Here is a 25,501-nt window from a genome sequence, read left to right as displayed (position 1 = left end):
ATCCCCCCTCCTCCTCCTGCGCTAGATTTGCCTGAAAGGCCCAACGTTAAACATCCCGGACATCTATCAAAGGCGCCCCATGACAGTCGGCTCCTCATTCTAAGAAGCCCATAGGGCGGGCATCCCCCGTCACACATCAGTCCTGCTAAGAAACTTATCGTGGAATCTGCGCCATCGGAGGAGGGCTCCATATACAACGAGAACCGACCCCCCCCCACCCTACTCCTGTACTGCCGCTAAATCTCCCATTACGCTCAACCTCGCCCGAAGGTGGACCCAAGAGGGGTGAAAGAGCACAGCAAGACCTCCCGCATCCCAAATTTAAGCTGCTTCGATCCCGCAGCCACAATGGGGAAATACGATAAATCGCAGAGGAAGCTGAACTTCGAAAGTGGCACGACCCCCAGGGCTCTGCCCCACCAAGAAGACCAAGATTCTTCGTCTGTCTGCCCCCAACAGGAAGCAGTCGCGGAGAACCCCTTTGAAATAAAAGAAATCCTTCTGGACCTGAAAGCAGGTATTGGCAGTTTGAGTAACAAAATGGACGGTCTAGCGTCCCAGGTCGATCTCCTACAACATCGCATGGATTCCCATGCCGAACGCATGAACGAGATGGAGCAAAGGGTGTCGGATCTCGATGATGGCTCGGCAACCCTAACCAACAGAGTCTTTCAGCTGGAAACACAGATGAAACTAACCACTGCCAAGTGTTAGGACCTAGAGGGTCGATCGAGGCGGAACAACCTGCGGATAGTCGGAGTGAGAGAACAGCAAACGCAGGAGAAAATGGAACACTTTGTGGAATCTCTATGCACCAATCTATTTGGCCGTGAGGCCTTGTCCCAACTATTTATTATTGAGAGAGCCCACAGGATTCCCGCGACGAGACCAGCTCCAGGCGCTCCTCCCAGGTCAATAATAGCGAGGTTGCTGAATTACGGAGATTGCGACGCCCTGCTCCGTCTCGCCAGGGAAAAGGGCGAGCTAAGCTACGACGGGGACACAATCCACCTCTATCCCGACTTTTCCCCAGCAGTAGTTACAAAGGAAAACATTTGCTAGTGTCAAACAAAGACTCTGTAAAAACCAACTGCCGTATTCAATGCTCTATCCAGCACGCTTGAGAATCCAGCACGAGGGGAAGGTCCATTTTTTCCAAACCCCAGACGAAGACAATCTGTTCCTGGATCGCCTAGGTCTCCCAGATCAGAACCAGGCTCACTCCAGACCTCAAAGAGGCAGGAACCCCAGGAATCCTCCTTTAAGGCACTTCAAAGCTACGCACAAAATGCGGCACAGCAGCGCAGAGAAAACCAGTTCATTTACAGCAGTACGAGTCGGGGCAAGGTCACTTGGGAGGCCCCAGGTGCCCCCAGCACAGCTACTGTTCAGTTACTGTTTGCCTACTTTGAGTCGGTACATTTGGGGTGTGATCTAACGCCTCGGCATGGTGACTCCATGGGCCTTCTTGGTTTTATGTTGGGTAATTCAGAAACTCCCGGCGGGCCAGTTTGGGGTTGCCCGCCCAGGGGAGAGTTACGTCTCGGGCCTGTTGAGGTTAGCCCGTAGTTCGAGCCCCTCGATGTTAAGGGGAAAGTTAAGCGCCACCGGATCACGACTGTCCAGCTCCTCGCCAGCTCCCTGCCCGCTGCCGAACCCGTCACCGCACCGGGGCCCACAGCCCGGGAGCGAAGACCCCGACGAAAGCTCAAATATGGCCAGACCTTCGCAACCCATGAAACCAGAAACAGGGCTCAATATAAAATCTAAGTCGCCCCATTCAATGTTCTAACATGGAATATAAGAGGCGGCAACATTCCGGCTAAATCCAGGAAAATTCTGCAATACTTAAGGCGCCACGAAGTGGACGTAGCATTGATTCAAGAGACTCATTTTACTCAAGGGAAAGACCACCAGTGGGCCAAAAGCTGGGGCTGCCACAGATACTTTTCATCTTACTCCACATACTCGAGAGGAGTCGCCATGCTTATACACAGGCGGCTCAGTTTCCGTCTACTACACACGGCAAAAGACGACAAAGGCAGAGCACTATTGGTGAGTGGCATTATCGCAGGTCAGAAAGTGACCTTTGTTAATTCTTATGCTCCGAATATAGATGGCCCCGACAACTTTGGCTGGGTGTTAACACAGCTCTCGCCGCTCAACCCGGCAACAATCGTCTGGGGTGGAGACATGAACACGGCGATAGATCCTGTAAGGGACAGATCAACGACCGCTCAACATCCACCCTCCAAGGCCAGTCTCCAGATAAAAGAAATTTGTAGAGCATTTGATTTACAAGACTCGTGGAGAGTCTCCATTGGGGAACAGCGTGAATACACCTTTCACTCGACAGTCCACAATACAAGCTCCAGGATTGACTACTTCTTCACCTCAACAAACGCCCCCCTATCATGCGGCTGGTGCTCCATCCACCCGAGAACACTCTCAGACCACTCACCAATCCTCCTTAAGCTCAAACCAGCCAACCCCGCTCCGCCGCTACAGCGTTGGCGCTTTAAACAGGGATCACTTCGGGACGAGGTCTTTGCATCCGAACTAAGAGAGGAGATCGACGTGTTCCTGGAGGCCAAGCTGGGGTCGGTCCCCTCAGCAGGCACAATCTGGGAATGCTTAAAATGCTTCATCAGAGGAGTCTGCCTCGCCAAAGAAAATGGCATTCTCAAACTTATTAGGAGCGAGCTTACAACCAGTGAAAAAAAATTGAAGCAACTCCGAACAAAACCAACCCGCAGTTAGCAGTCGCTATAAAAACGGAACTGCAGAAATTCAACGCAGCAGCGGAACGTGAGGTTAAGTTTCTATACCGCACCAGCCAAGTCCGTCAATATGGTGAGGGCCAGAAACCAGGAGCTCTACTGGCAAATCTAATCAGAGCCGACAACAAGCAGTCCCAAATCGAAAAGATCAGAACCAGGCAAGGAGAGGAAGTCCACACGGATGAAAAGATAGCAGAAGAATTTAAGCTTTTTTACCAAGATCTCTACAGCACCAGGCTCCCGAAAGACTCGAACCTCCCTCTGAAATACTTAGAAGACACTGAACTCTATTGGGTCGAGCATCAGCTACGCGAACCCCTGAATGAACTGATTTCACAGGAAGAGATCCGAGCAGCTATAAAAACCCTACCATCCTCCAAGGCACCAGGCCCTGACGGCCTAATGTGTAAATTCTATAAAGCCTTTGCAGAAACGCTGGCCCCCCTGTTGGCAGCAGTATATGAGGAAGCGTTGGAGCGTGGGTCCCTTCCTCACTCCTCCCGCGAAGCCAATGTCACTCTACTACACAAATCAGGAAAACCACCGGAAGAATGCGCTTCGTACCGCCCGATCTCACTGCTTAACCTGGACAATAAAATCCTTGCCAAAATCCTAGCGAATAGATTGATGCCCCTGATGCCTGCCTTGGTGCTAGCTGACCAAGCGGGCTTTATACCAGGCCGCAATACGACCTTCGGCATCCGAAGAATGTTTGGAATCATCGAGGCTCTTGACCCAGCAGACCAAGTAATTGCAGTCCTGTTAGACGCAGAAAAGGCGTTCGATTCGGTGGAGTGGCCGTTTATGTTCCTGGTTCTCACCAGGATGGGGTTGGGGGCTCGCTTCATCAAGCTCGTCTCCCTCCTATACACCAATCCACAAGCTAATATCGTAGTGGGCACGGCAAAATCATCCTTAATAAACCTACAGCATGGCACAAGACAAGGGTGCCCTCTTTCGGCACTAATATTCGCTCTGGTAATGGAGCCACTAGCCTCCAATCTGCGGGAACTCTGTCAACAGAGGGGTCTCATCATCGGCCCACACAAGCTCATAGTATCTCTATACGCCGATGACGTGGCCCTATATATACGTGACCCAGAGGTTAATCTGAACCCAGTCATGCGGGAAGTCATCAAATTTGAGGCGGCCTCCGGATTGAAAATCAATCATTCAAAATCAGTCGTCTTCCCACTGACCCGAGACACGAAACAGTTTGCCGATGACTTCGGACTCACGTGGAGAACCGCTGGGGTTCGATATCTGGGGATCCAGCTGTCGCTGGACTATCAAGTAGTGTTCCGGGATAACTATGAAGAGGTGCTCAAGTCCCTGCACGACAAGGTTTCTCGCTGGAAGACACTCCCACTGACACTCTGGGGCAGAACCTCATTAGTCAAAATGGTAGTGTTGCCAAAATTACTGTACCTCTTCAACAATATACCGCTGTTACTACCACAATCCTTCTTGAAAAGGCTCAAAAGCTTGGTCCTTGAGTTACTCTGGGCTGGCAAACCAGCTAGAGTGGTGTATCCGATACTGACACTCCCCGTGTCCAGCGGTGGCATGGCCCTCCCTGACCTTGAAAAATATTTCTGGGCAGCCCAAGCACAGTACCTCAGCGACTGGTATGCAACGCAAACAATCCACCCTCATGTATAGGTGGAACGAGCCCTGGCGACTCCCAACTTCCTGACTGCAGTGGTCTTCGCGCAGCTCCCCGTTCCCAATCGCACGATGAACGTGATGCTCACAACATACAAGGTCTGGAGGACTGTGGCGAAGAAGTTGGGGGTGCACACAAGGTACTCCCCCCTCTTGCCAGTAAAATATATTCCTGGAATCCCTCTGACATCAGAGAAAGTGTTTCACCAGTGGGTTGATAAACTGCATATACGATCCCTAGGGGATGTATTCACAGAATAGGGGTTTCATGACACCAGACCAAGCCAAACAGAAAGGGGGCAACACTGCGCTAGATGTGTTCCTCTACTTCCGAACTCGCTACACCCTGCAGACCCACCTGCCAGACTTTCCGCGACAACCACCTACGTGGCAATTACTGCACGATGTCATTCAAGCACAAGGAGATGGCAGGTTGGTGTCGCAAATATACAAAACTCTAACCACTGGAACTCCCCCCGTCAACACTGGGGCGAAAACCAGATGGGAAAAAGCGCTAAATACAAATATAACAGACGCAGATTGGAGCTACATATTGAATCAGACTCAGAAAATTGCACTTAATTCCCGGCTCAAACTTATTCATTTCAATTTCCTTCACCAAACATACTACACACCGGAAAAAGCTATCAAACACCATCCCGACATCCAGGCAGAGTGCAAGAGATGCGGAACCATAGCCGCAAGCTTTATACACTTGGCATGGGAATGCCCCGAGGTAGCCCCCTTCTGGAACAGGGTGCTAGATACGTCAATGGCAATTGTGGGAGAAGCAATACAACCGAGATGCACGGCAGCCCTGCTGGGGATGACCAGACTGCTATCCGCTCCTTCGAGGAAACTGGCCGGAGTTCTACTAACACTGGCCCGCAGGAGAGTCGCCCTGGCATGGGGCCGCGGCCCCCCTCCATCCTGCACAGCCTGGCGAAAGGACCTACTCTATTACCAGGATGTAGAGGCAGACTTCATTAAACTTCTTCCTCAGCACGCGCGCCCGCCCGACATCTGGGGCCCGCTGATAACTTTTCTGATAAATGAAGAAGAAACCTCCTCAACAGCCACTTCGGAGTCAGGCAACGCACCCTGATACAGTCTGAAGTAATATAATGTATATATTTAGTTATGGTTAAGTTGGTGTTTCCATGGGAAGAGCACTTTTTGGGCGGCTTCTAACTTTGCTCCCCCATGGACGAATCCTCACCAAACTTTGCAAAAAAAGTATATGGCCCACTCTGAATTTTTTTGCAAAGTTTGGTGAGGATTCGTCCAGGGGGGGAAAAGTTATAGGGGGGGTCCCAAAACTTCTTTTTTTCCCATAGACTGAATGGGAAAAAAATTTGCGCACAGCTACAGCCCGAACCGCTGGACGGATTTACACCAAATTTGCGGCAGGAGCGGCGGCCTGGTCCGAAAAGCGTGCTTTTGCAAATTTGGTGTAAATCCGTCCAATAGTTTTTTAAAAATGACCAAAATGTAAGGCAAAAAAATTAGTGATATCTGTGTTCGCTTCGCGGATGGACTTCCTTGTTCGCTCCGCGGACAGCACCCTGATTGGCCCATGGCCTTGCGTCATGTCTGCGGACATGTGACGTGTTCACTGATTGGACGGCGAGGGGCGTGGAGCACGTCAGATTTTCTGTGGCGCCCGCCATCTTGTATTCGCCGTCGACCGCGTACAGCGCGGTAAAACGTGAATAAAAAATTGTATTTAGTGCCCTGTGTTAATGTGTAAAAGAGTGTTTGGGGAGGGTGGGGAAGTATGAGATAGGTTCAATGTTTTGTTTTTTTATGTGCTAGACGTTTTTGTTGCGTTCGATTTGTCCGCGGAGAACACGGCTGTTCTGACATTTTGTAAATAAACTGATTGGTGGGGTGTTTAGAGGACGGAGTATGTGTCATTTTTGTTCGCAAGGAAGGTAAAAATGAGCTATGAACACTCGTGGTGTACTTAATTGTTCGTAAATACACAAAGTGGGGGTGTCCTCAGGACGCTGTCCGCATTGTAATGTGTCTAGTTGATTGTGTTCTAAGAACACTCGCGGTGTCCCGAAATGGTTGCAATTACACAAAATGGGGGTGTTCTGAGAACGTTGTTTGTATTGTTCGTTGTCAGGGTGAAAGTGTTTTAAGACCACTCCTTTTGTCCGCTAATAGTACAATTTCCTACGGGCGTCAACCGACTTTTTGTCCACTAAAGAAACAATAAATCCAGCTGGTGTGCGCCGACATTATGTGATAATCCTATGACTGGCGCTATTGACCTGGCTGACTTGCTTTTGTGACACTAAACCATATCTCCCGCCCCTAAGCCTGATATTATCAAAGCATTCATATTCCCCGCCTCTCTCTGTGACGTTACAGGGTGCGTCATGAAACGCGCCCAGTCCTCTCCAGTCCTAAGTGACTTTACACAGAACCCGCAAGACAACACATATTATGTCACAACACAGCACGCCACAATTCGGAATATGAAACTGTGGTTTAAAAGTAAACAGCAGGATTGTACAATTGGTAAAGTACATTTATTTCACATGAAATGTTTAGTGAATATTCAGCGATTTGCTATTGTCTCTGCTGTCGATCAGCAAAAGTTTATTTGGAGCCACGCGTTGTTCCTTTGCGGTAGATAGGCTGTTGGTTTATGATAAAAGCAGTAAATGGTCGCTCTGATAATCGGAAGGTTGCTCCAAAAACGAGCCATTAGACCACCCCATTGGTTGGTATGTTGTTTGTAGCTGCTAGTACTGCGTAAGGGCATATTGGTCCTTGGCGATTGTCCCATAAAATGGTGAGGGTCATGAAGTTGCATATTTGGACCTGCACCTGGCAGTTGAAGACCCCATCCACTGGAGTCTGTAAATCGTGACATAGGCAAAATGGGGCCACATACCTGTTTTAAAAAACATAAATTAGTCTCACCAGCCGATCTTCATTAAAAATCATTATTTTATTTATTAGGGCGTGAAACTATTTGCTATCGAAGATAGTGCAACGGAGTATGTTAATAATAAAATAATAATATTTTCCCATTCATATAGCGCTAAGAACCGTGAGGTATCTAAGCGGTGCTTATTATTAACCACGGTGTGTGGTGCTCATTTATCGACCACGGAAGGATGAAAGGCTGATTTTGGCCTTGCCGGGATTCGAACTTGCGTTAGCAAGCTGTGCACGGATGTCAAAGCGAGCGTTGTACTCACTGTGCCATTTGACAGGCTACAGTGAAGTGGCACAGCGAGTAGAGCGCTTGACCGCCTATAGACCGGTTAAATTATTTCTATTAACCCACCCTGTGTCGTCTGCCTTTTTCAGAGCCCTCTAAACAACAGAGGATCAATTCGGCGGTGATAGTTAGTGCGCAGTAGAAAACATTATGCCACTTTCAACGAACAAGTTCAACTTGAGCGGTCTTTAATGCTACGCTATTGTAATTATATTTGGTATAAAATAATCTAAAGGGTTACTTACAGTACAATTGCAATTTCCATTGTCTACGAGTGGTGCAGTCCCAAAATACGACTCCGCGTGTGCCAACGATCTTTCGCATAGTGATATAATATATAATAGTGGTTTCGTTTCATAAATTTCAACCTTATCTTCTCTTACGTTTTAGCAACACTCCTTCAAGAGAAGTCTTTCATCACAATCTCTGTCTGTCAAGGTCAAAACACAATACAACCTTATAGTCCGCTTCGTGAGCCTCTCTGGGGCCCGAGAAAAAAATGGAAGCAGCTGACCTTCACTGTGAACGAGCATAAATTCTTACTTTGCAACATTCTGTGTAAAGCCATCTGTAGAAGTTGGTTTTTGCACGCCATGTTTGTATATTTTTTGCGTGATATTAAAAAAAGTTTGTTTAAAGGACGTTATGGTTTTAAGTACAGCCGAAAGACCCTTGAAAATCGCAAGTTATGGTAAGATAATGAAAAATAACTCGCGCCAACACCGTGCACTGCTAAGACTAACACCCAGGACATCAAAGATGACATCGCAAATGTCATTGATGAAATCACTGATGACATCACATGTGTATGTACTTTTCATGGAATTTGTGTACTAGGGATTTTTATTATAATGTTGCGAAAAAAGTGTCAAGGATATTGCAATAAATATCACCGTTATTAGTGCTTTGAACGATGCATTGATATAAATAGCATTGTATTATGGGATTCTAACTAGTATACTGAGCTACTAATGGAGAAACATAGCATTGTGTGCAGAGTACAAGATGAAAGTATAATATTTGTATCGTTAATATGCTGAATAATGAAATGATAATTGTCCTGAAATGTTTGAAAATTCACAAAATGGGGGTGTTCTGAGGACGTTATTCGTATTGTGTGATTGCTTAGCTGTATGCAATGAGGGAATGGCACAGAGAGTAAAGTGGACGCCTTCCGCGGACACCGCGGCTGTTCGTGGACAGGGCGTGCTACATCCGGGTTTTTCCAGGAAATCCAACATGGAAAGAAGACTGTACGTATCAGCCAATCAGATGTCGAGGTTGTGGATTTATGTAGAAAGAGACTGTGTGTGGTGAAGATGGCAGAAGTGGAGAAAGTCAGGGTGTTGGTGCTCGGAGATTTGTTTGTGCATGGTTTACAGCAGTACGCTGAATGCAGGCATGTTGCAACGAACTTTGATGTGAAAGGAGTGGAGGTGGTGTGGAGCACTGTGCTTGATTGCAATGTACAGGGAATTGTTCAGGTTTGTGAGGATATGGCCACGATGAACAGTCCGCATGTGGTAGTTTTGCAATATGCTGCTTTGCATTTTGGCAACGTCAGTGCCCCTACTTCGTTGGCTGATTTGGAACGCTTGGTTCAAGCCGTAATGAAGATCCTTCCAAATGCGAAAGTAATTTTTTCTGGATTACTACCTAGGGCAATATGGGACAATAGTTCAGTTTTTTGTCCTCAGCAAAACATTGCTAGGTGTGTCATCAACCGAGGCATGTGTGCCTTCATGCTTAGAGCTGGCATGTTCTTCTGTAACAATGAGAATATTGATGCCAGTAATGCTGTTAATTTTAAAGAAGATGGCATTTCTTTATCTTTTACGGGAAATGCCTTTCTATTTTGGAATGTAAGGGTTGCTTTGGAGAAGGTTATGTAAAGATTTTAGGAGTAAAGTAAGAAAAAAAACAAGAAAAAAATACAAAATAACAGGTGTCTGTCAAGCATCTGTAAAAAAAAGAAAACGGCTCTTTTCAGAGCCAACTTCAAAGGGGAAATGGGGCACAATATTTAAATTTACATTCACCACGCTCAGATTTTCGATATGTCCGCGGACATGGCGGTAGTCCGCGGACATGAAAATCACTACGAGGGAGTTAGTATGTTCTATGTTACATGTATATGAAGTCAGGGATTTTATGGTTAAATTGTGCTACTAAAAACCTATGAAATTCAGTGAAAAAACTGTGTTAAAGGGACATTATGGTTAAGTTGCGCTACTAAAAAGCTATGCAATTCAGTAAAAAAAACTTTGTTAAAGGGACGTTATGGTTAAGTTGCGCTACTAAAAACCTATGAAATTCAGTGAAAAAACTTTGTTAAAGGGACGTTATGGTTCAAAGTAAAACCGAAAAACCCCTGAAATTCGGCAGTTATGGTAAGATAAGCAACCATAACTTGCGCTGCCACCGTGCACTGCTAACACTAACACCCAGGACATCAAAGATGACATCACAAATGTCATTGATGACATCACTGATGACATCACGTGGCTGGCTCTCCCTTTTTTTCCTTTCCTGACATATCTAGGCCACATGATTTTCTTCAGTAACAGTCAGGAACTAAAAATTGTAAATTACTATATTCGTAGACTTATCCTTCAAGTATGTTCTTAGAATAATTCCCTTATGGTCCAGTCATATCATATGAAACATATACATAGGAGAAGTCACAACCTTGAAAGACAGCAATCCAGTGTTTGCTGATTGGACGGCGTGGAGCGTGAAGCGCGTTAGATTTTCGGTAGCGCCCGTCATCTTGGATTCGCGGTCGTCCGCGGACAGCGCAATGAAACTTTGTTCAAAATTTGTATTTAGTAGAGTGTGTTGGTGTGTAGGAGTGTTTGGGGAGGGTGGGAGTGTATGAGATAGGATGAAAGTTGTGTTTGTTTATGTGTTAGACGTTCTTTTTGTGTTCGATTTGTCTGCGGACATCATGGGTGTTCTGAAATGTTCTAAATAAACTGAATGGGGGGGTGTTCTGAGGACTCAATATGTGTCCGTTTTGTTCGCAAGCAAACTGAAACTGTTCTAAGAACACTCGCGGTGTCCTGAAATGTTCGCAAATAAACAAGATGGTGGTGTTCTGAAGACGCTTCTAAGAACACTCGCGGTGTCCGGGGAATGTTCGTAGGGGGTGTCCTGAGGACGCTGTCCGTATTGTTCTCTGTCAAGTTGATTGTGTTCTAAGAACACTCGCCGTGTCCTGAAATGTTCGCAAATACACAAAATGGGGGTGTTCTGAAGACGTTGTCGAACACTCGCTGTGTCCTGAAATGTTCGCAAATATGAATGGGGGTTGTGGCTGGCAAGTTGAATGTTTTCTAAGAACACTCGCGGTGTCCTGAAATGTTCGCAAATAAACAAAATGGGGGTGTCCTGAGGACGCTGTCCGTATTGTTCTCTGTCAAGTTGAATGTGTTCTAAGAACACTCGCAGTGTCCTGAAATATTCGCAAATAAACAAGATGGTGGTGTTCTGAAGACGCTTCTAAAAACACTTGCGGTGTCTGGGGAATGTTCGTAGGGGGTGTCCTGAGGACGCTGTCCGTATTGTTCTCTGTCAAGTTGACTGTGTTCTAAGAACACTCGCCGTGACCTGAAATGTTCGCAAATACACAAAATGGCGGTGTTCTGAAGACGTTGTGGAACACTCGCTGTGTCCTGAAATGTTTGCAAATATGAATGAGGGGTTGTGGCTGGCAAGTTGAATGTGTTCTAAGAACACTTGCGGTGTCCTGAAATGTTCGCAAATAAACAAAATGGGGGTGTCGTGAGGACGCTGTCCGTATTGTTCGTTGTCAAGTTGAATGTGTTCTAAGAACACTCGCAGTGTCCTGAAATGTTCGCAAATACACAAAATGGGGGTGTTCTGAAGACGTTGTCAAACACTCGCTGTGTCATGAAATGTTCGCAAATATGAATGGGGGGTTGTGGCTGGCAAGTTGAATGTGTTCTAAGAACACTCGCGGTGTCCTGAAATGTTCGCAAATAAACAAAATGGGGGTGTCCTCAGGACGCTGTCCGTATTGTTCTCTGTCAAGTTGAATGTGTTCTAAGAACACTCGCGGTGTCCTGAAATGTTCACAAATAAACAAGATGGTGGTGTTCTGAAGACGCTTCTAAGAACACTTGCGGTGTCCGGGGAATGTTCGTAGGGGGTGTCCTGAGGACGCTGTCCGTATTGTTCTCTGTCAAGTTGATGTGTTCTAAGAACACTCGCGGTGTCCTGAAATGTTCGCAAATGCACAAAATGGGGGTGTTCTGAAGACGTTGTCGAACACTCGCTGTGTCCTGAAATGTTTGCAAATATGAATGGGGGTTGTGTCTGGCAAGTTGAATGTGTTCTAAGAACACTCGTCGTGTCCTGAAATGTTCGCAAATACACAAAATGGGGGTGTTCTGAAGACGTTGTCGAACACTCGCTGTGTCCTGAAATGTTCGCAAATATGAATGGGGGTTGTGGCTGGCAAGTTGAATGTGTTCTAAGAACACTCGCGGAGTCCTGAAATGTTCGCAAATAAACAAAATGGGGGTGTTCTGAAGACGTTTCTAAGAACACTCATGGTGTCCGGGGAATGTTGGTAGGGGGTGTCCTGAGGACGCTGTCCGTATTGTTCTCTGTCAAGTTGAATGTGTTCTAAGAACACTCGCGGTGTCCTGAAATGTTCGCAAATACACAAAATGGGGGTGTTCTGAAGACGTTGTCGAACACTTGCTGTGTCCTGAAATGTTCGCAAATATGAATGGGGGTTGTGGCTGGCAAGTTGAATGTTTTCTAAGAACACTCGCAGTGTCCTGAAATGTTCGCAAATAAACAAAATGGAGGTGTCCTGAGGGCACTGTCCGTATTGTTCTCTGTCAAGTTGAATGTGTTCTAAGAACGCTCGCAATGTCTTGAAATGTTCGCAAATAAACAAGATGGTGGTGTTTTGAAGACGCTTCTAAGAACACTTGCGGTGTCTGGGGAATGTTCGTAGGGGGTGTCCTGAGGACGCTGTCCGTATTGTTCTCTGTCAAGTTGAATGTGTTCTAAGAACACTCGCTGTGTCCTGAAATGTTCGCAAATACACAAAATGGGGGTGTTCTGAAGACGTTGTCGAACACTCGCTGTGTCCTGAAATGTTCGCAAATATGAATGGGGGTTGTGGCTGGCAAGTTGAATGTGTTCTAAGAACACTCGCGGTGTCCTGAAATGTTCGCAAATAAACAAAATGGGGGTGTTCTGAAGATGCTTCTAAGAACACTCGCGGTGTCCTGAAATGTTCGCATATAAACAAAATGGGGGTGTCCTGAGGACGCTGTCCGTATTGTTATCTGTCAAGTTGAATGTGTTCTAAGAACACTTGCGGTGTCCTGAAATGTTCGAAAATAAACAAAATGGGGGTGTTCTGAAGACGTTTCTAAGAACACTCGCGGTGTCCTGGAATGTACGTAGGGGGTGTCCTGAAGGCGTAGTCCGTATTGTTCGCTGGCAAGTTGAATGTGTTCTTAGAACACTCATGGTGTCCTGAAATGTTCGCAAATAAACGAAATGGGGGTGTTCTGAAGACACTGTCTGTATTGTTCGTTGTCAAGTTGAAAGTGTTCTAAGAACTATCGTGTTGTTCTGAAATGTTCGTAGGGGGTGTCCTGAAAACGCTGTCCGTATTGTTCGCTGGCAAGTTGAAAGTGTTCTAAGAACACTCATAATGTCCGCGGACATTAAAAGTTTCCATAGACCATAGTTGAAATGTTTGACTCTATGGTTGTGATATGCTGCGGTGGTTGTTGCCAGGGCATAGAGTCTTTTGCAATTTGCTCAGTTTCTGTATTTGTTGCTAAAATCATTGGGTCTGTGGGAGAAAAAAAAAATCCATGTTGGATTAAAAAAAAAAACTTTTTCTGTTATGCTGCAGTTTATTTGTTTGTTTGCTTTCAGTGTTCACTTGTTGTTTCTGGCTAATGCTTTATACTTTGGCTTGTTGCATTTATTTGGAGCAGTAACATACTATTTATTTGTTTGGATATTATAAAATTTTGGAGCAGTTAGATACCAATTGGCGTATTCTAACTGTCTATTTTCTTGATATATTTTAGTGGTATTGATTTATCTATTTGGATATTGTTACATTTTGGGACAGTTAGATACCATTTGGCGCATTCTAACTGTGTATGTTTGGTCTAATTTAGTGGTATTCATTTATCTGATTAGTTGTTGTAGAATCTTTGAGCAGTTAGATAGCTTTTGGAGTATTCTAACAGTTTATATTTTTTTAACACAAGTTTACTTAGGGTTTAAATACAGTTTAGTTATCAAATTTTGGTTTTAAGAACATCAAATAAGTGTTTCTAAGATTTCCTGGTAATCTCTGCTTTAGGATAATGGTACTATCATTACATTCAAACCATCCACATTTCTTTTTCATATATGGAGTGTAGTGCCCTGAATTGGTTGTGGCTCCTGCGTGGTAGATTATACCTATTGTTGTGAAGGTTTTCTTACCAAGTGATATTTGACCATGTGTGAATCCAGTCAGCTTGCAGTTGTTTTTGGTACCATCTGCATTGTAACGTAGAAGCATTAGTATAATGTATTTACTATGTGTTTCTATTACTAACGTGGAGCGATTATCTGAATTGCAGGTAGAGCATAATCTACCATGGTTTGCATTTTGTACAAGTCGCTGAAATGGAATGGATTCACAATTTGGTATTGATATATATATGAAGCGTTCATTGGGTATTTCTTCTTGTGTCACATTGTTGCAGAGAGTGCATGTATGTTTCCACATGTATGAAATCTGAAAGATTTCATTTATATGTATGTTTTTGTTTTCCAGTACTTGTAGTAAGTACATTAGAAATTCTTGTGGATCTTCCTGTGAGTTTATAGTGAATTTCACCATTCCAGCACAGTAGTCCAATTGTTGTCTTATTCCATAAACACTATACGTATTGTCAGGATTGTTTGCTGCATTTCTGTGAAGTACTAACATTTGCAAACACAATGGGTCTGTACTGTGTAAGTAAATGTTGTCAACAATTGGTGGTAATTGAAATAGAATATTCATTGCTACATTTGCGTAGCAACTTACACTAACTATATTTGAGAATTTAAATGGTCCAGGTAGTTCTGTTTCTAACTGCTTTTTTTGGAGTTTGTCTTCCTTCTTTAAAGAAGTACCTGGTTTACTTTCCCTAATTGATTCTTTTTTGCTTGTGGTACTTGTTGAAGTATTAGTTTATTTTACTCTCTTTGGAGGATTTGTGTCACTCACCGGATGCCTACTCCCGGAGGAACTCAAGACAGCCTGGACCTGATTTGATTGTAGAACCCCGGTTAGACCTAAACCGGGGTCTCCTCTCTGTTGAGGGAATAAACTCTTTTCAATGATATGCCCCCCCCCCGTTAGGTAACAGTCAAGGAGGCCGATCACTTAAAAGAGCGGATAGCACACCCACTAAGATCACCAACTGCAAAAGAAAAGTAACACTGTTTAGTTGTATAATAGTACAGAGGAATTAGATATTTATGAAGGTTTAGCTATATACCTGAACTATGGTGATGATTATTTTCTGGCAACCCCTACCCCGATACCTAAAAGGAAGAACAACCCTGCAACTAGCAGATCACTAGAGGATGATGGGCATTCTTTGAGATAAAGAAAAAAGAATGTAGAGAAGGGAAGTTCTTACCAGTGGAATTAATTAAGAAGTCACTAATAAGTCCAACCACGAATCCGATAAAATAAAAAAATGGGAAGATTAGTAGAGGGACTATCCCGACGAAACGAGGGACGCACTGGAGTCGGGATGGTGCACGATGATGCAAAGCGTCCCGGAGTGCACTTGTATTGGACGTCTTTCTCAAGAAATAAGAGCAGAGTAGAAGGAGTGTCCACGGAATCCTTAAACAGGGGATGTAACAGACAGTCTTCTCACAAGGCAGGGTGCAGGGAGTAGGTAACGTGCAACTGGTAATTGTAACAAAAGCAAATACTGTGCAGTCTGGCAACTTTAAAGTAGAAAATGAAAGAGCAAAAAATACTTGCGGTAATCATTCAAGGCAGTCCGCTAGGCGTGCAGGGCTCCGGTACACAGGTGGATGAACCAGAACAAAGGGCAGCTCGATGCAGTCCATTTAAACATGCAGGGGTCCGGTACACAAATGGATGAACCAGAACAAAGGGCAGTTCGAGGCAGTCCGTTTAAACGTGCAGCGGTCGGGTACACAGAAGAATGAACCAAAACAAAGGGCAGTTCGAGGCAGTCCGTTTAAACGTGCAGGGGTCGGGTACACAAGCAGTAAGGTCAAGCCAAGGGAAATCCGAAAGGTAGTCCGTTAGGAGAATAGAAGGCCGGAACCAGAAGTAGGCAAGACGAAACTTCAGTAACAAAGTGGGAACAACTTCAATAGGAAGCAGCGTTTGGCTCGTCTTGCTGTGCAATGAAGGATTCAGAAGGAGGCTTCGGTTTCCCATTGGTGGCATCCACGAATGGAGCGGGAATGCTGGGACATGTAGTCCTTTTAGTATTGCAGCCAGTAACAGCTGCAGAAATAGCCCGTTTCCATGGCAGCCTCCACTGCCTATAGAATGGTGCTGAAAAGCGCTGGATTCTATTTCCTAGATGAAAACCAGGTCCAACAGATGGATTACGCCGTGTCCGGCGGGTTAACCCTTTTAATCCTCGGGATACCGCAGAGCCCTGAACCGTAACAGCATCCACCCCCAAAGGCGGCAGCAACCCGCTGCGGGCGTGGAAGCGGCGCAGTAGCAAAGGAGAATGAATGTTATCCAACGGCTCCTAGGTGCGATCCTCAGGACTGTACCCCTTCCAATCGACCAGATAAAAAGGCTGACCTCGACGCATTCGAAAGCCCATAATGTCCGCCACTTCGAATTCATCATCCCCTACAGAAGTAACTGGGGACGGTCCCACGGGAAGACGGAAAGAAGCAGAACAAGGCTTCAACAGGGATACGTGGAAAACCGGGTGGATCTTCCAAGTAGTAGGAAGACACAGTCGCACAGCAACCGGGTTAATAACGGCAGTGATAGGGAATGGACCAACAAAACGTGGAAGAAGAAAACGCTTGCCGGAATCTTGAGATGACGGGCAGCGATCCAGACCCGGAACCAACTCGATAATCAAGGGTTGGAAGGCGATGGCGATCAGCAAACATTTTTGCCCGGACCTGTGCTTGAAGCAGATGCAAGCGCACATCCCGATGAATTGTGTGCATGTCCCAAAGGCAGGCCCTCGCCGCTGGGTTGTCAATAGGAAGGGTAGGATCCACAGGGAATGAGCGCGGGTGTTGACCATATAAGGCAAAAAACGGGGAAACCCCTGAAGCAGAATGAATAGAGTTATTGTATGCGAACTCTGCAAGCGGCAGTAGTGACACCCAAGACTTCTGATAATGCAGAGAGAGGCACCGTAAATACTGTTCTAGTTTAGCGTTAACCCTCTCGGTTTTCCCATCAGTTTGTGGATGATAAGCCGAGCTATATCTGGCATCAATATGCAGAGACTTCGTCATGGCCTTCCAGAAGCGTGCCGTAAATTGGGGACCACGATCGGATACAATGATCGCTGATAATCCAAAAAGACGAAAAACATTCCTCAAAAAGAGGTCAGCCAATTTGGAAGCTGACGGAAGCCCTGCACAAGGTATAAAAATAGCCATCTTGGTAAAATAGTCAATCACTATCCAAATAGTGTCCATACCTCCTACCGGAGGGAGTTCCACTATAAAATCCATGGAGACCATGTACCAAGGCTTGTGAGAGATAGGTAAGGGTTGGAACAAGCCGACCGGCTTGGAACGGGAAGCTTTACATTGAGCACAAACTGAGCATGATATCAAATAATCCATCACGTCTCTGGACATAGAGGGCCACCAAGCCCAGCGACGTAGAGAGTCCAGGGTTTTTTGTTGTCCTGGATGAGCAGCCAACAGAGAGTCATGGGACCAGGCGAGTGCACGTTGCCTTGCTTCTCCCGGAGGAATAAATAGACGCCCCTGGGTGTAAGGAAGGCCATGTACCACATCCAGGTGAAGAGATGCACATTCCTCCGGATGCGCAGAGACCCAATCTGAAATAATGGAACGTAGGACGGGTCGCGGTGTACAACCACACACTACTCGACAAGGCAACAAGAGACTAGGGGGAGTAGTGGTGTCTTTAGTCCCCGTAAACAGGCGTGATAGAGCATCGGCACATGTATTGAGACGAGCCGGGCGATAAGTAATGTGAAAGTCAAACTGAGAAAAGCAAAGGTGCCAGCGCGCTTGTCGGGCTGTAAGGCATTTCATAGACTTGAACGCTAGCAGACTTCGATGATCAGAAAACACCGTCACAGGATGATGAGCCCCTAACAGATGATGTCGCCACTCCGAGAAGGCTTCTTTGATAGCCAATAGTTCACGTTCCGTGATCGGGTGGTTCATTTCGTAAGGGGTCAGTTTCCTGGAAAAATAAGCGACAGGGTGCACTTCACCAGACTCAGGGCAGCGTTGGGACAATACGGCCCCAATAGCAGAACCGGAGGCATCTGCCTCTACCAAGAAAGGCAGGAGCGGGTCTGGATGTTGTAAGACGGGTGCAGACGAAAAGGCAGCTTTCAAGGCGTCGAATGCCGTCTGAGCTTCTGAGGTCCACTGAAAGGGACTTTTAGTGCTAGTTAAGGCGGTAAGAGGGGCTGAGAGGGCGGAGAAAGAATGCATGAACCGCCTATAAAAGTTAGAAAAGTCCAGAAACGACTGGAGAGCTTTGACGGATCCGGGAACTGGCCGCTGCAGGATAGCTTTGACCTTGGACTGGCTCATCCGGATTCCCTGATCGGTAAGATCATAACCCAGAAATTCGACAGCTGTAGAATGGAACACACATTTCTCTGCTTTCACAAAGAGATGGTTATCCCGGAGTCTCTGTAACACTAAGCGGACATGGTCAACGTGCGCCTCCTTAGTATGTGAGTAAATTAGTATATCATCCAGGTAGACCACCATAAATTGGTCCAGATAGTCGTGAAAAATATCATTCATAAAGGCCTGAAAGGTGGCCGGGGCATTACATAGCCCGAAGGGCATGACAAGATACTCAAAAAGGCCATAACGCGTCTTGAAAGCGGTCTTCCATTCATCCCCCTTCCTCATGCGCACGAGGTTATATGCACCACGCAAGTCCAGTTTGGAATAAATGGCAGAGGATCCCAATTGGTCTAAGAGGGCGGAGATGAGTGGGAGCGGGTATTGGTTCTTCACCGTCACCACGTTTAGGGCCGGTAGTCAATACAGGGGCGAAGGTCACCCTCCTTTTTAGGAACGAAGAAGAGGGGGGAGGCAGCAGGGGACTTGGATTGTCGGATGAATCCCATGGCCAATGCTTTCTCTATGTATTCTTTGAGGACTTCATCCTCAGGGACCGTGAGGGAGTACACTCTGCCAGATGGAATTTTAGCCCCAGGGACCAGATCAATCGGGCAATCATATGGGCGGTGAGGGGGCAAATGCTCAGACGCCCTCTTATCAAAGACATCCCTGAATGCAGAGTACTCTTCCGGGATCTGTAGATCTGTATGGTTAGAAATAGCTCCAATGAGAGCCATTGAAGCCACCATGCCACATGAGGACGATGCCGGAGTAACTACTGTGTCCCCGAATCAAGACTCATTACAGACCTGTGAGGGAAATTGCACGGTTCTATTGGACCAATCAATAGCCGGATTGTGAAGCTGCAACCAAGGGATACCTAGGATCACTCTGAATTGGGGTGCCTTGATTAAATCAAAGGATAGGGTCTCTGTATGACCCTCCTTGGTTTGCATACGGATCAAGGAGGTACTTTGTGTGACTAAACCAGAAACCAGAGACGTACCATCGACTGCATGGACCGCCTCCGGTCGTTCCTTAGTCAGGACTGGAACACCGTTACTGATGGCATAGTCCATGTCCATGTAATTGCCGGTAGCCCCAGAATCGATAATAGCCAAAGCACTAAAAGATTTGTCAGGCAAAGGAGAAAAAACAACTGGGAGCCCAATTGGCGTAGCTGAAGAAATATTGCCAATGGAGGAGTCCGAAGAAGAAACACCCGGCAGATGGACTCCATCTACTGCCGGGGTCGAGCGTTTCCCGCCTTCTTGATAGGCTTTTTAGGACAGTCCTTGAGAACATGTTCCGCTGAACCGCAATACATGCATAGATTGTGCGATCTGCGATATTCACGCTCGGCTGGAGTTAAAGGGCCTCTGATAGCTCCTTGGTTCTGGAGATGAAACCCTAGAGACAGAGTCCAGACAGGGCCTCTGATAGCCATTGGTTCTGGAGATGAAACCCTAGAGACAGAGTCCAGAGCTGGAAGGTTGGGCGGCACATGTCTTTTCTCACCCTTACGTTCTGCTCTACGAGCATCAATCTGAAGAACTAGATCTAACAGTTCCCCATAGGCGGTAGGAACCACAGGGACAGTTGCCAGAGTGTCTGTGAGTTCATTAGATAGCCCCTTATAGAAAACGGCTGATTTTTTCTTCTCCAGCCAATCCGTCTCAGCAGCAAGCTGATTGAAGTGGGTTAAATAGGAGAACAGAGAGGAGGAACCCTGAAAACTCCAAATCAGTCGCCTGAGACTTGTAACGGGTGTCGAATACCCTGTTCATTGTGGTAATGAGAGCATCGCAATCATACAGCAAATAGCTGTTAGTTTCTAACAGTGGATTCGCCCACGCGGCCGCTGTACCCCCTAAAAGGGACAGGACAAATGCGGCCTTAGTGGTAGAATTCGGGAACGCTGTCGGGCGGCACAAAAAGTGCAGTTTGCATTGATTTATGAACGTCCGATACTGCTTCGGATCTCCAGAAAAACGTTCCGGGGGTGCCAACGGGAATTGGGTGGCCATAAGCACCTGAGTTTGATCACGACCTGGAAATGGAATGCCTGACCCAGAAGCCGAAGCCCCCGAGACGTCGGGTCCCACAGAATGAGAGCTCGCCAATTCGTGCAAAGCCTCCATCCGATGATGCATAGCTTCATTTGCAGCAATCATATCGGCCCGGAGGTCGGCCACCAGCTGTGTCAGCGTAGCCAAGGGGTCTGCCCCTTCCATGTCTTCCTATTCTGTCACTCACCGGATGCCTACTCCCGGAGGAACTCAAGACGGCCCGGACCTGATTTGATTGTAGAACCCGGTTAGACCTAAACCGGGGTCTCCTCTCTGTTGAGGGAATAAACTCTTTTCAATGATATGCCGCCCCACCGTTAGGTAACAGTCAAGGAGGCCGATCACTTAAAAGAGCGGATAGCACACCCGCTAAGATCACCAACTGCAAAAGAAAAGTAACACTGTTTAGTTGTATAATAATAGTACAGAGGAATTAGATCTTTATGAAGGTATAAATATATACCTGCACTATGGTGATGATTATTTTCTGACAACCCCTACCCCGATACCTAAAAGGAAGAACAACCCTGTAACTAGCAGATCATTAGAGGATGATGGGCATTCTTTGAGATAAAGAAAAAAGAATGTAGAGAAGGGAAGTTCTTACCAGTGGAATTAATTAAGAAGTCACTAATAAGTCCAACAAAGAATAGGATAAAATAAAAAAATGGGAAGATTAGTAGAGGGACTATCCCAACGAAACGAGGGACGCACTGGAGTCGGGATGGTGCACGATGATGCAAAGCGTCCCGGAGTGCACTTGTATTGGACGTCTTTCTCGAGAAATAAGAGCAGAGTAGAAGGAGTGTCCACGGAATCCTTAAACAGGGGATGTAACAGACAGTCTTCTCACAAGGCAGGGTGCAGGGAGTAGGTAACGTGCAACTGGTAATTGTAACAAAAGCAAATACTGTGCAGTCTGGCAACTTTAAAGTAGAAAATGAAAGAGCAAAAAATACTTGCGGTAATCATTCAAGGCAGTCCGCTAGGCGTGCAGGGGTCCGGTACACAGATGGATGAACCAGAACAAAGGGCAGTTCGATGCAGTCCGTTTAAACATGCAGGGGTCTGGTACACAAATAGATGAACCAGAACAAAGGGCAGTTCGAGGCAGTCCGTTTAAATGTGCAGGGGTTGGGTACAGAGAAGAATGAACCAAAACAAAGGGCAGTTTGAGGCAGTCCGTTTAAACGTCCAGGGGTCGGGTACACAAGCAGTAAGGTCAAGCCAAGGGAAATCCGAAAGGCAGTCCGTTAGGAGAAAAGAAGGCTGGAACCAGAAGTAGGCAAGATTAAACTTCAGTAACAAAGTGGGAACAACTTCAATAGGAAGCAGCGTTTGGCTCGTCTTGCTGTGCAATGAAGGATTCAGAAGGAGGCTTCGGTTTCCCATTGGTGGCATCCAGGAATGGAGCGGGAATGCTGGGACATGTAGTCCTTTTAGTATTTCAGCCAGTAACAGCTGCAGAAATAGCCCGTTTCCACGGCAGCCTCCACTGCCTATAGAATGGTGCTGAAAAGCGCCGGATTCTATTTCCTAGATGAAAACCAGGCCCAACAGATGGATTACACCGTGTCCGGCGGTTAACCCTTTTAATCCTCGGGATACCGCAGAGCCCTGAACCGTAACAATTTGCAGTGACATCCTGTTGCATTTCTGTTTGATTTATGTTTCTTTTATAAGGTTTTACTTTTTGTGGAACAGAATATGTGTTTATGTGGGGAGTGTATAGTGAGCAAAGTCTATTGTATTTTAAAATGCAAGGAATATCAGCGTTTATTTTACTTGCATCAAAGTTGATTAGAAATAGACCGTCAAGTGTACGTAAGCGTGATAGTGCTACGTAGCTCATGCCTTCTTTAAAGACTGTGTTACCAATATCTATCATTGCTTTGTTTAGGCTAAGACCTTGTGATTTATGAATCTTGACTGCGAAATCAAGAGTTAGAGAAAATTGTTCTCTGCGTACATACATATCTTTGAAGAGAAGGAATCTAGCTGTTGAGCGTCCTATCCTTTTTACTTCTGAAAGTTTGTCAAAGAGTATATTGACAAACTGAATTTTGTTGTCGCGTGGGTTTGTTTGAAAGCCAACAACTGTACCCAGTGCTCCATTAACTAGTCCTTGGTCCACGACAAGGTTACGTTTAAGCATTACTCTGCAATTTAAGGATCATTTTAATATCTTTTCTAAGCCTGCTGTATTTGAGATTGATTTTTCTAAACTATTTAGTCTTGTTGTGGCTTGGTCACACATGGGTAGTGTCATACCATGTACATCTAGTTTGTCTGTGGCGCTAATTTCCATGAGTGGTTGCAATTCTTTACTTAGCATGATTTCATTGAATTTGAAACAGCTTGCAAGAGTTGGCATTAAGGCCATACAATTGACATTTTTGTGGGCTAATTGTTCCATAACATCTGTAGCACATGCATTATCGCCATAAAGTGCATTAATGTGCCGGGTTTTCAATATTGCTTCTGCTTCTTTAGAAAGTATACCAAATCTGATACTTTTTAAAATGTTGGCATAAGTGAGATCTGCAGATTGCTGCATGTTTTCTGTTAATTCTCTGTATTGGAAATGTTGCCAAAGGTTGACATTTCCAATGCTGCCAACAGTTTTACGGCAGAGTTTGTGTCCTAATGTTTTAAAAATAGGCTCACCTTTTACTGGTGTTAATTGAAGCAGATCTCCAAAAACAATAATGTGTTTTCCTGCAAAGAGCTCTTCATAGTCTGTTTTGAGTACTTCCTGTAATCTGAGGTGAATCAAAGCTAACATCAGGTTGGAGACCATGCTCACTTCATCTATTAGTAGCATTTTTATTTGTTTCAATACTCTGTGTAATTCCATTGCAGCTTCTGCAGAAAGTTTGTAATAGTCTAATTTGTTCTGGTGTTCTACTGGTAATAGTAGTAATCGGTGTAATGTAACACCACCTATGTTGTAGGCAGCTAAACCTGTGGGGGCAGTGACAACAGTTGCCAGTTTGTTGTTTGTCAATTGTTGAAGGAACTTACTAATGATTTTGATTAGGAATGTTTTGCCAGAACCAGCTTCACCACTGACCTACAGTAGTATAGGTTTATAATTATGGCAGGAACATTCTTTATTTTCATGTTTTACACCATGTGCAATTTATTTTGTTACTTCTTGAAAAATGCTACTTTGCTCATTGTTTAGTTTTGATTGTAGTATAGTTAAGTCTTCTTTATCTTCATACTGACACATGGTGTTTTCTACTTGTATCATAGCTAATTCTGCCTCATTTATTATTAGTGGTTCTCCCAGTGGTTCTTGGCTTCCTGTTACAGAAGGTTGACTACTGTCAGGAGTGTCCTTATCTAGTTGGGCTTGGAGTTCTTCTTCGTGTTGCTGTTCATTGTGCAACATTGTTTTGTACTGTGTAAAGTTTACATCAGTTATAGTGCTTTCATTTGCTTTGAAAGCATCCTCATATGAGTCATAGTTATCTAGTAATTGTTCTTCTTTTCTCCATGGTTTGAAGAGTTGTAGCAGGCACATGTAATATATGTCTTTATGTTGAGGAGTCTTTAATGACAATTTGATATGATTAATTAAATTTGGTTTAGTGAGTTTAACTAAGCTGCCTTCACAGTTTGTCACTCTATATTTACCTTTTTTTTCATCATTTCATATTATTATTTTATGTGTAGTTTTGGGCTATGTGGTATAGACACATGTTTTCCAAAGTATTACTTCTGTTTGGGTAGTATGTGTCCAATAAATTGTTTTTTTAAAATGTCTTGGCTGTTGGGATCATGTTTGGCTATTGTTTCTATATCTTAATATGATTTTAAAACTCTTTTTCTAGATTTAGCTGGACCAAGACTTAGCCATACTATATTTTCAGATTTACCATACAATGCAGTACCAGTTAAACGATCAGCTGCTTCATATGATCCACATTCTCTATGGGTGAGCATTTTTATGCCCAAGCTGTATAATTTCTGAGACACTGTTTTATCTGATGACAGGTCATTCCAGATGTCTTGGAGCTCTGTCTTTTCTGCTTTAGTTAAGAATGCTGTGACATATCATGCAACTGCAGTAGAATTGTCTGCAATGTACTGCACATCTATGTTTGCATTCCATAAGTGGGCAATGATTGCATTATAATCATTGATATATTTTTCTTCTTCTTTTCTTTTTATGTAATATGTATTTTTAGGTGACTTACCTTTAACACTATGTCTAACTGAAGACATGAGGTTGTTCACTTGACCTGAATTTGTAACTGGTCTAGGGAAACCAAATCGGCATTTGGTGTAGTATTTCCCTTTGTTTTTGTATTTGCGACAACAATATTTTCCACATTGTGTCTTTGAAATTGTAAAATTTGTGCATGAAGATCACAATTTGTGGCTTCTGATGGAATTTCACAAGTTACATATTTTTCAATAAACTGTAAAACAGTGGCATCACTGTCTTGACCAAATTTAGGAGCATCTTTAATCCATAAAAGCATGTGGATATGTGGTGCTCCTCTGGCTTGGTATTCTTTTCTCCAAAATAAGTGTTGCACTTCTCTGAGGGGAGGAACAGTTTTATTACAAATAAAATGTAGCATGGCAATGAAGCGATGGTGAAAATATCTTGAAACATTAACAGGATCCAAAGAACAAAGTTCTCCAGGTGTTAGTATATCTATGTTTGTTTTGTTTTGTTTTTATTTGATATGCGTAGGAAATCATGTAAATCTTGCCATGCATATTCTGCACAACTTAATGTAACAAACCAAGTGGGTGGGCCAAGGTTTCTGATCATACAACAACATCTCCATGACGTCGAAACCAGTACTCTTTAATACCATGCATATTTGCTAATAGATTTGTAATATTTGATTGTAAAA

The sequence above is a fragment of the Ambystoma mexicanum genome, chromosome 2q (genome assembly GCF_040938575.1).
Source record: "Ambystoma mexicanum isolate Mex_15411 chromosome 2q, UKY_AmexF1_1, whole genome shotgun sequence".
Classification (NCBI taxonomy): Eukaryota; Metazoa; Chordata; class Amphibia; order Caudata; family Ambystomatidae; genus Ambystoma; species Ambystoma mexicanum.
The sequence above is the reverse complement of the archived record's forward strand: the minus strand, read 5'-3'. Positions refer to the sequence as shown.